Source organism: Entelurus aequoreus, linkage group LG03 (assembly GCF_033978785.1).
Source record: "Entelurus aequoreus isolate RoL-2023_Sb linkage group LG03, RoL_Eaeq_v1.1, whole genome shotgun sequence".
NCBI classification, from domain to species: Eukaryota; Metazoa; Chordata; class Actinopteri; order Syngnathiformes; family Syngnathidae; genus Entelurus; species Entelurus aequoreus.
The window spans coordinates 76,205,143-76,216,713 of record NC_084733.1 but is presented as its reverse complement, the minus strand read 5'-3'; the positions used below and the strand labels follow the sequence as shown (position 1 = coordinate 76,216,713).

At 39.0% G+C, this 11,571-nt stretch overlaps 1 long non-coding RNA gene across 1 annotated transcript in view; it reads right to left on the bottom strand.

Annotated features, from left to right (window-relative positions):
- LOC133645790 (uncharacterized) overlaps positions 1 to 11,571 on the bottom strand; it is a 34,277-nt gene that overhangs the window by 933 nt on the left and 21,773 nt on the right. The gene's annotated exons all lie outside the window — the stretch shown is intronic.

The window sequence follows — 11,571 nt, the reverse complement described above, 5'->3', positions numbered from 1 at the left end:
ATGAATGTTTTTTGTGACCAACAAGTATGTGCTCCAATCACTCTATCACAAACAAATAAGAGTTGTAGAAATTATTGGAAACTCAAGACAGCCATGACATTATGTTCTTTACAAGTGTATGTAAACTTTTGATCGCGACTGTATATTGTAAAACTTACAAACGTTGCTTAGAGTGACGAATGAAGAATCCATACGAGTAGAGACGCTATGGATGACTAGGAGACGGAACGACACAGGTACTTCCGGTTTAGAGCACTGCACCTGCGGTGAGCATACTCATCCAAAAGATGGTGCCGTAGGACAGTGGTCCCCAACCACCGGGCCGCGCAAGAAATAAAAAAAAAAAAAAAAAGTTTTTATTTTTATTAAATTAACATAAAAAACACAATACATACATTATACATCAATATAGATCAATAAAGTCTGCAGGGATACAGTCCGTAAGCACACATGATTGTATTTCTTTATGAAAAAAATAATAATAAAAAAATAAAAAATACCCCACACCCCCCCCGGTCCGTGGGACAAATTTTCAAGCGTTGACCGGTCCCCAGCTATAAAAAGGTTGGGGACCACTGCCGTAGGAGAAACAGTAACACACCTTTTCAATATATCTGATGTTTAATGTTTAATGAAAACTGTCTGCAAAATCCATGAATTAGCCGCTCCATTTAATAAGCGGGTTCAAAGCATAGGAAAAAAGTAGCGGTTTATAGTCCGGAATGTACGGTACTTCACTTTGTTCTGTACACTTCTGGTCTATGTCGGGTCAAGAGTCTGAGAGCTTTGAATGCAAGTCCGCTTACTTTGTATAAATTTACAATATAATTAACATCAAAGTAGTTGTGAGGGAGATTCAAAAAGGAAGACGCCCATTAATCACACACAGGAAATCCTGATAAGGCCCCAGCTCAGCTTCAGGTTAGAAAGTGATTAAGGCTAATTTCATCAGAGCATCTACAGTGGGGGGCCCCCAAAAACACACACACAATCCCTCAGTCAAACACAGATTGTAGGAGTTTGTCACAGGCTGATAGCAGGGAGGCCTGTATTTGATAACAAACACCAAAGTGACGGCGATGTCGCCCAACGCCAAGATTAAGCAGCAGGACCGCAGGAGAGAGACACACACCTGGCACACACAAACAAGCCGTGTGTTTGAACAACACTGTGTCCTCTCAGTGACACCTGAGGTGCTACAATTGGGAATTACACTCCAAGTACAAAGAAAGTATACGCGACAAGTCGCATATAACTTCAGAATCTGGCGTTTTTTGCAACTCTTATTCCAGGAAAAATGTTCAAGATCATTAAATGATTAAAATTTTGATCACAACCAGGATTACGATGTATCAATATCAATTAAATATTTAAATGATTTCCTACCAATTATTAGTTTGTTGCCCTTAAAGCCCTCCCGTGTCCAGGGACTTATTTCCTCAGTTTGTAAACAATAACAAAAACTACAAAATATTTTTACGATCGCAAAAATATCAATCAAACCCATGAAGTATCAACCATACCGACCAACCATACCCAGACTATAGCCCGTAGATCAGATCCACATGTTAGTATTTGATGATATTGGGCTTTGTCTGTTGACAACATGCTGCCATCTGATGAAGAATATCAGTATTATTAGTCATTGATCATTAGCAAGACATTGTGCATAGGAGCAACATATAAATACCGTTCAAACAGCGTTTACCACCCATATTCTGATTAATTACTAAAAACTACACAGCAAGTTAATAAATGTGGTACAAAAAACACACCTTGCCCACTGAACTATGTGGACATGATTAAAAATGTCTAAGCACCACACACAAGTCAAGATTATACCTACAGTATTTAAACCCATTACCAAGCCTTATGGGTAAAATGCACAACACTCTCCACACTTCGACATGTTTGACCCATTTCCGCTGCCTTATATGTCTGATGGATTACAAAACTTTAAGGTCATCAGGGAAATAAACAAGGTAGGGGTGGTTCATATACTCTTAAAGGCCTACTGAAAGCCACTACTACCGACCACGCAGTCTGATAGTTTATATATCAATGATGAAATCTTAACATTGAAACACATGCCAATACGGCCGGGTTAACTTATAAAGTGCAATTTTAAAATTCCCGCCACACTTCCGGTTGAAAATCTCCTTTGGATATGATTTATGCGTGTGACGTCATAAAATGCACGGAAGTGTTTGGGCCCTATTGGACACAATACACAAAGCTCTGTTTTCTTCGACAAAATTCCACAGTATTCTGGACATCTGTGTTGGTGAATCTTTTGCAATTTGTTTAATGAACAATGGAGGCTGCAAAGAACAACGTTGTAGGTGGGATCGATCGGTGTCTTAGCGGCTAAGTACAATACTTACAGCAACACAACAAGGACTACTTACCCTGATAGAAGACGCCTAGCTGATGCTTGCCGCATAACCCACGGATGAAGTCCTTCGTCGCGCCGTTGATCGCTGGAACGCAGGTGAGCACGGCTGTTGATGGGAAGATGAGGGCTGGCTGGCGTAGGTGGAGCGCTAATGTTTTATCATAGTTCTGTGAGTTCCGGCTGCTAAGTTGCTAAATTAGCCTTAGCGTCGTTAGCAACAGCATTGTTAAGCCTTACCAGGCTGAGAATTTTTAACCGTGTAGTTACATGTACATGGTTTAATAGTATTTTTGCTCTTCTGTCTATCCTTCCAGTCAGGGGTTTATTTATTTTGTTTCTACCTTCATTTGAGAACGATGCTAGCACGTTAGCTCAGTAGCTAAGTGTGTCACCGATGTATTGTCTTGGAGATAAAAGTCACTTTAAATGTCCATTTCGCGTGCTCGACTCTCATTTTCAAGAGGATATAGTATCCAAGGTGGTTTAAAATACAAATCCGTGATACACAATAGAAAAAGGAGAGAGTACATAGTTCTGTGAGTTCCGGTTGCTAAGTTGCTAAATTAGCCTTAGTGTCGTTAGCAACAGCATTGTTAAGCCTTACCAGGCTGAGAATTTTTAACCGTACATGTACATGGTTTAATAGTATTGTTGATCTTCTGTCTATCCTTCCAGTCAGGGGTTTATTTATTTTGTTTCTACCTTCATTTGAGAACGATGCTAGCACGTTAGCTCAGTAGCTAAGTGTGTCACCGATGTATTGTCTTGGAGATAAAAGTCACTTTAAATGTCCATTTCGCGTGCTCGACTCTCATTTTCAAGAGGATATAGTATCCGAGGTGGTTTAAAATACAAATCCGTGATACACAATAGAAAAAGGAGAGAGTACATAGTTCTGTGAGTTCCGGTTGCTAAGTTGCTAAATTAGCCTTAGTGTCGTTAGCAACAGCATTGTTAAGCCTTACCAGGCTGAGAATTTTTAACCGTGTAGTTACATGTACATGGTTTAATAGTATTTTTGCTCTTCTGTCTATCCTTCCAGTCAGGGGTTTATTTATTTTGTTTCTATCTTCATTTGAGAACGATGCTAGCACGTTAGCTCAGTAGCTAAGTGTGTCACCGATGTATTGTCTTGGAGATAAAAGTCACTTTAAATGTCCATTTCGCGTGCTCGACTCTCATTTTCAAGAGGATATAGTATCCGAGGTGGTTTAAAATACAAATCCGTGAAACACAATAGAAAAAGGAGAGAGTACATAGTTCTGTGAGTTCCGGTTGCTAAGTTGCTAAATTAGCCTTAGCGTCGTTAGCAACAGCATTGTTAAGCCTTACCAGGCTGAGAATTTTTAACCGTGTAGTTACATGTACATGGTTTAATAGTATTTTTGCTCTTCTGTCTATCCTTCCAGTCAGGGGTTTATTTCTTTTGTTTCTACCTTCATTTGAGAATGATGCTAGCACGTTAGCTCAGTAGCTAAGTGTGTCACCGATGTATTGTCTTGGAGATAAAAGTCACTTTAAATGTCCATTTCGCGTGCTCGACTCTCATTTTCAAGAGGATATAGTATCTGAGGTGGTTTAAAATACAAATCTGTGATCTACAATAGAAAAAGGAGAGTGTGGAATCCAATGAGCCAGCTTGTACCTAAGTTACGGTCAGAGCGAAAAAAGATACGTCCATCACTGCCTCTCAAGTCCTTCACTGTAACGTTGCTCATCTACGAATCTTTCATCCTCGCTCAAATTAATGGGGTAATCGTCACTTTCTCGGTCCGAATCTCTCTCGCTCCATTGTAAACAATGGGGAATTGTGAGGAATACTAGCTCCTGTGACGTCACGCTACTTCCGGTACAGGCAAGGCTTTTTTATCAGCGAGCAAAAGTTGCGAACTTTATCGTCGATTTTCTCTACTAAATCCTTTCAGCAAAAATATGGCAATATCGCGAAATGATCAAGTATGACATAGAATGGACCTGCTATTCCCGTTTGAATAAAAAAAAATCATTTCAGTAGGCCTTTAATATTCAATGTTTTACCGTTTATATATACTGTATTGATGGGGGGTGTCAATGTGTTGTTGTTTAGTCTGTTATGTTAACTAAAGCTTGTTGTAATTAATGCTTTAAGACACTTTTTTGTATTGATTAACGAAAATATATTGCATAAGAAGGGACTGCCTTATTTACAATAATGAAAAATAAATGTACATATAAATATTTAGTGCTAAAATAAACACAATGAATAATACATAACAATAAAAGTCAATAAAATTAAAGTTCAAATGAAAATACAGATTCACCACTTAAGTCATACGTTTTACGCTTCACACACTTCGCTATGACTTTAGCTTCAGACTTCTTCCGTTTGTTTGAGATTGTCATTAAGCCACAAGTGGTAGAACGGTGTATTACAATGACTACCTTTGAAGCCCATACGGACCACAGCCGGTGATGGATGACATCACTAGTCAGGAAATGTATTTTAGAATGACTTATAAACCGTAATGGCACAAAGGAATATTCTTGCTCGCAAACCTAGCAGAAACAATAGGGAATTTTTTTTTTTTTATTACCGCCACACTTTGAAAATAAGGTCTTTTTTTAAACTTGAGAACAAATTAAAGTAATAAAATATATTGTAACCCCCAGAAGAAATCAGACAAAGTCCGACGCTATTTTTAACTTTTATTACCGATCTTATAATAACAAACAACGGCACAATTCCAACAGGTTTTACCTACCATGAAAACACTTAAGTCTTTGTAAGTCTTCGCTTGCCTGCCGCATACACAACACTTCCTCATTCTCACCTTTCAGGCACTGACGGTGTGTTTGTAAACATGGGAAAAACCACAAACATAAAACATTAACATTAGCTGGTCGTTACAGTATGTATTGATATATATAGCCTATCATTTGCGCACTATTGACAAGTGATGTACCGAAAACTTGACCAACAAAAAAAATACTTTGACCACCGAAAACTGCGCTACCGAAACCGGATGTAAACAAAACGCATGCCATTGTCTGGAGCGTTGTCAGCATGTCTGCAATATTGATGTGATTTTTATATATAGTGCAGATATACCCGTGGACAGATATCTACAAAATGTGCAACTATTAAGAGAACAGTGGCGGCTTTTAAGAAGAGAAAGTCCAACTAGCAACAGCGCCAAGCTAGTGTGACGTCATGCTCGCTTCAGCCTCTTTAGTCAGCGACATTGTGGTACAGAAGTAGAGTTTTTAAACACCACATAATAACACCACAAGAAGATGCTAGATTTGTTGCTAGTTGTTTTTCATTTTAAAACGTCCGTAAACCCTTGAAAAAATCTCAACAAAGTACATTGTACAAAAAGCAGCAACAATTGATAATATGGCAAAACGATGAAAAATATATGTTAATACTAATGTATAAAAACAGATTTGTTTTAAATTTATGTATACGTTTTTTTGAGCCTTTTTTAAAGAAAATCATATCATAGCAAATTATGCAAATTACTCGATCACATCATGGTGACCTTCTGGAGGAAAGTTCTGTGGTCAGATGAAACAAAAATTGAGCTGTTTGGCCACAATACCCAGCAATATGTTTGGAGGACAAAATGTGAGACCTTTAATCCCAGGAACACAATACCTACCGTCAAGCATGGTGGTGGTAGTATTATGCTCCGGGCCTGTTTTGCTGCCTATGGAACTGGTGCTTTACAGAGAGTAAATAGGACAATAAAAAGGCGGATTACCTCCAAATTCTTCAGGACAACCTAAAATCATCAGCCCGGAGGTTGGGTCTTGGGCGCAGTTGGGTGTTTCAAAAGAACAATGACCCCAAACACACATCAAAAGTGGTAAAGGTATGGCTAAATCAGGCTAAAATAAAGGTTTTGGATTGGCCTTCACAAATTCCTGACTTAAACGTGTGGACAATGCTGAAGAAACAAGTCCATTTTAGAAAACCAACAAATTTAGCTGAACTGCACCAATTTTGTCAAGAGGAGTGGTCAAAAATTAAACCAGAAGCTTGTGGATGGCTACCAAAAGCGCCTTATTGCAGTGAAACTTGCCAATGGAAATGTAACCAAATATTAACATTGCTGTATGTATACTTTTGACCCAGCAAATTTGCTCACGTTTTCAGTAGACCCATAATAAATTCATAAAAGAACCAAACTTCATGAATGTTTTTTGTGACCAACAAGTAAACTTTTGACCACGACATACATATATATATATATATATACATATATACATACATATATATATATATATATATATATATATATATATATATATATATATATATATATATATATATATATATATATATATATATATATATATATATATATATATATATATATATATATATATATATATATGTTACAGTGTATATGTGATGATCCGTTGCCCGGATCACGTTTTTTTCTATTAGTTTTACTACCTCAGTTCTGTTTTCAGCACCCTTGGGTTTGAGTTTTGCTACATATTCCTGTTTTTCGCCACCGACTGGCTGGCTGTCTCCTGTTACGATGTGGTCGCATGTTCATGCGTGGGTCGTTCTCCCAAGATGCAGACGGAAACTCTGGATGCAGTGTGCAGGTAAGAAAATGATTTATTGTCCATAAATCGTTCGAAATACAAAAATACAGCGTGCCGATAGCACGGGGAGATAATGGAATTTTCATGATGTGGACTATGGCGGGTTTGTTTTTCCGAGATGCAATAAAAGTTGGAGCGGACATGGCGTGAAGTTGAAGACATATTTAATTTTAACACTCAAAAGGAAAAATAAACAAAAGGCGCTCACAGCGGAGGTAGAAAACTTGGCTATGAAAAACAAAACTACCACTTTGGCGTAAACTATGGACAGAAAACAAAACTTGCTAACTATGGCCTTGATAAACAATAACTTACTTGCGGACGAAAGGAGCAGCATAAACGATGGACATGAAACAGAGTGTCAGGAGTGTGATGTCGCCAGGCTGACTGCCTGGCAACTACAGGGTTAAATAGTGAAGACATGATTAAAGACAGGTGCGTGAGTCGTGAGGACAGGAGAAAACTAATGGGTTGCTATGGTGATAAACAAGACTGCACAATGAGTCCAAACGTGGAACAGGTGAAACTAATGGGTAATCATGGAAACAAGACAAGGGAGGGAAAAGCAGGAACTAAAAAGAGTCCAAAACCAAGCAGAACATAACTTAAACAAAACATGATCACACAGACATGACAGGAATAGCTAACGAGAAAACAAATAGCTAAGCGTAGCATGGAAGCTATTAAGACAGCCAGACAGTGTGTGTTGAAAAACAATAATATGTAGCTCTCTGATTAGTGCCCAGGAGCAGGTGAGCGTCCCAAACACAAACCAGAGGCCGGTGAAACTAATCAGCACCCATGGTAACCAAAACACAAACCCAGGGGTGCTGAAAACTGAACTGAGGTAGTAAAACAGGCCTGGCCCTAACCAATCTGGCGCCCTAGGCAAGATTTTAGGTGGCGCCCCCCCACATCGGCAGTGAAGTGTATATACTCACAAGAAACATAATAGCTTCGTCTTTGACCTTTTTATTTACTTAAAGAAAGCAAATTAACATATTATATGAGAATGTTATGTTATGATTATCTTTAACCGAATCACAGCAGTGCTCAAATTAAAAAAACACATTCCCTCTCATGTGATATTGCTTAATTAACATTAATGATGTGCACTTTAACAACTAAGCTTACAACTATACCTAATATATAAAGGGGTGGAAAAGTGACTATTACCTGCAGGGCAAACATTAGTTACCAGAAGGCAATAACAATGTAAACAAAAAACACCTGCTTAAAAGATCTAATACAAATGTCCCTGAGGAATGTAAGGTGGGAGTACTGTAATTACCTAACGTTACATTATTATTTCCCATAACAATTTAGCCCCCTCCACAATATTAACCCAACGTTAAAACAGAACTAGCTATTTATTGATTAGCAATTGCCGAATCATGTAACATTAGCTTAATGCTAAAAAGCCAGGTTACTATCACATTCTGTAACAGACAAATAATTTCATGTAGGCTAACGTTACCTCCCTGCTACCTCTGTCTTTTTCTCGTTTCTCCTCCTCTTCTTTTCTCTTTTTTCTTCCCTGGGCACCTGACAGTTTTGGCCGTTTTGACATCTTGTGTTGATTTTTTGATGTGGTGACGTCCAAAAAGAGTCATGATACGGGAAGGGAGGGGGCGCACCGTGCGGGGGGGGGGGGGGGGGAGGCGTAATGTTGTAACAAATAATATTTCTATTAAATAGGCTTTACTTTGCATTTTAATTAACGTGGGATTATTTTTTGTATTTAGAAATAATAGTACCAACTGTTTTTTTTTTTTCTCCAACATTTGTGGCACTGGCATGGCGCCCCCTGATGGACGGCGCCCTTAGCATTTGCCTATACGGCCTATGCCACGGGCCGGCCCTGTAGTAAAACCAATAGAACAAAACATGATCCGGGCAACGGATCCTCACAGTATATGTAAAAAGTGGATAAAGCACACATTAGCACTTTTTGGAGGCACACTCCGTGGACAAATTAAAGCTACAGACACACAAAACAGTTTACTATAAGCACTTTTTAAACATACTAATTTCCAGCATCAAAGCCATATTTTGGACAACACACTATTTTTTTTAAATGATGTAATACTGCACTTTTAAAATGGTGCAATTCAAATATATGACAATGATAACTTTAGTTTCTGAATGCCGTAATAGGTTATAATTACAACATAAACCTTGCATCCCCTTTGTCTTTGTAGTGACACACCGGCTTGACCTCCTAAAAATAACAAATGACTGAACAATATGTTCTGCAATAAATGTGAGCAATATGGCGCGTCCATTTTTGGAGTTTATTAACACAATATGTTCATTAAATAAATGTACAATACAAGCCTCGGTGGCGCTTTGCAAAGCCACTCTGTCAGTCATCTGTCATCCATTGTTGGCCCGCTAATCCCACCATTGACGCTGTGACGTGGATTTGCGGGGGAATTAATCAGGGCTGGACTTAAATTAGCCCAGCGCGATTAAAACGCGGCGGCTGACGGTTAATGAAGTGACCTGGCTGGCCATTAAGCAAGTGGCGGAATCAATAAGGGATCAATGATCACCGGCGACCTTTCAGCGGCGAGGAGCAGATGGAGGCTGGTCACTTAGACCAAACTGACAGCAAAGATGAGCTTTATTACGGGGACAGATGGATCCTCCTCCTCCTCTGTGACTCTCGCCTCAAGCAAAAGTTGTATTTTGCCACCGCGAGGTTAATTCTAATTCTAAACCCCAGATTACTTTTCTCTGCAAAGAACAAAGAAAATGGAAGGTGTTTGCATATGCGAGACAGAGATGTAGTTCAGTGAAAATAAACACAGTCGAGCTTATAAGCGTTATAATGGCTGCCTGTTCCCCTTAAATTAGCCCACCTTTGCCCCTGACCCCAGTTTGACCAGACATTTTAGGGACAAAAGGACTCGGCTTTCTTGGCCATCACCCTCCCTCCCTCCTCCCCCTCTCAAATTCGACTTCCCCAGACCAAGACAGTCCCTGAACCCGCACGACAACAACAACACCCGCCCCCTGTTTAATGTCCGCTGATTAAAGCAACCTGGACTACCATGTGGTGGGATGGATGCCATCGCTTCACAGGCAAAACTGGGATACTTTGCACAAAAATAACTAGTATAATAAGTATGTGAGAACTTGAGATGGCCTAAAACAGGAATGTCAAAACTACGGCCCGCGGGCCGAGGCGTCATGAGTTTAAAAAGGAATCTGGCCCGTGGGGTGATTCCTATTTAATTTTAACATCCGACAATGTGAATGTTGCTCATGTGTCGCCGTCATGTGGACAACGTGAGTCAATCAGGTCAATGATCATGAACTGTGCATCGAATTCACTGCAGTACAGCATTTACTTGTATGACCCAATCCAAACAACTTAAAGTTCAAGTTAAAGTACCAATGATTGTCACACACACACTAGGTGTGGCGAAATGTGTCCTCTGCATTTGACCCATCCCCTTGTTCACCCCCTGGGAGGTGAGGGGAGCAGTGGGCAGCAGCAGTGCCGCGCCCGGGAATCATTTTTGGTGAACTTTTGGCATAATCAAGCCGCAAAGAATTGCAACCAACACAAAACGTTAACACACATGTTTGATTTGAATTTATATAAATATAATTAACTTCACTTCAAATTTAAAACCATTACAATGCATGATGGGAAAAATGCAAAACACTATCTCATCACTTATCCCACGTTTGGCGCATTTTAACCGCTGACTGATAAGAAAACTTTAAGGAGGTCGTCAGGGAAGTAAACAAGGTAGGAGGTGAACGTTCACATACTCCTAATATACAATTGTATTAATTATTAATTATATATCCATTACATTAATATAAAATGTACACATATTAATACAATATGTACACACACTTATTGTGACTTTACTAGCAGTTGGCTTTGGCCCCTGGCCCAATTTTTTTAGCCCAACGTGTCCCCCAAGTCAAAAGGTTTGGACTAAAATCTATATCACAATACATTATTGCAGCCTCCTGCTATAACGATGTATATCACAATATATTATTTGGTATATAAAAGATAATAGAAGCATTACAAAAGGGGTTACAAAGGCTCCTGATATGCAGTCATATATTGTGTCACGTCTGTCTGTAATATTTTGTCAAAACTACCATATTTTCTGGACTATAGAGCGCACTGGTGTATAAGACACACCCACCTACATTTTTGAAGAAGAAAATATGTTTCGATATATTAGCCACGCCAAACTATAGGCCGCAGACGTTGTGAAATGAGTTATTTACACAAAAATAATTTGCAAATGTTTATTTACATACTTGAATTGTTTTCAAACGGTGCCTGTAGCACGACAGTAAAACGGCTGATCAAACAAAACAGAAGTCATCATCATGGACCCACTGGCTGCGGGAGCTCGCTCTCCAATCAGCTAAGCAGGCTCAATAATTCCACAGTGACGTTTTGGTGAATTTACTGAGGATTTTGTGAAACTGAAACAATACAAAAAGAAGTTAAAAATACTCACACAAACACTTGTAGACATGTTTGCATATTAGCTAATGCTAACGGCATTAGCTTAATTAAATTTGCATGAAAACAC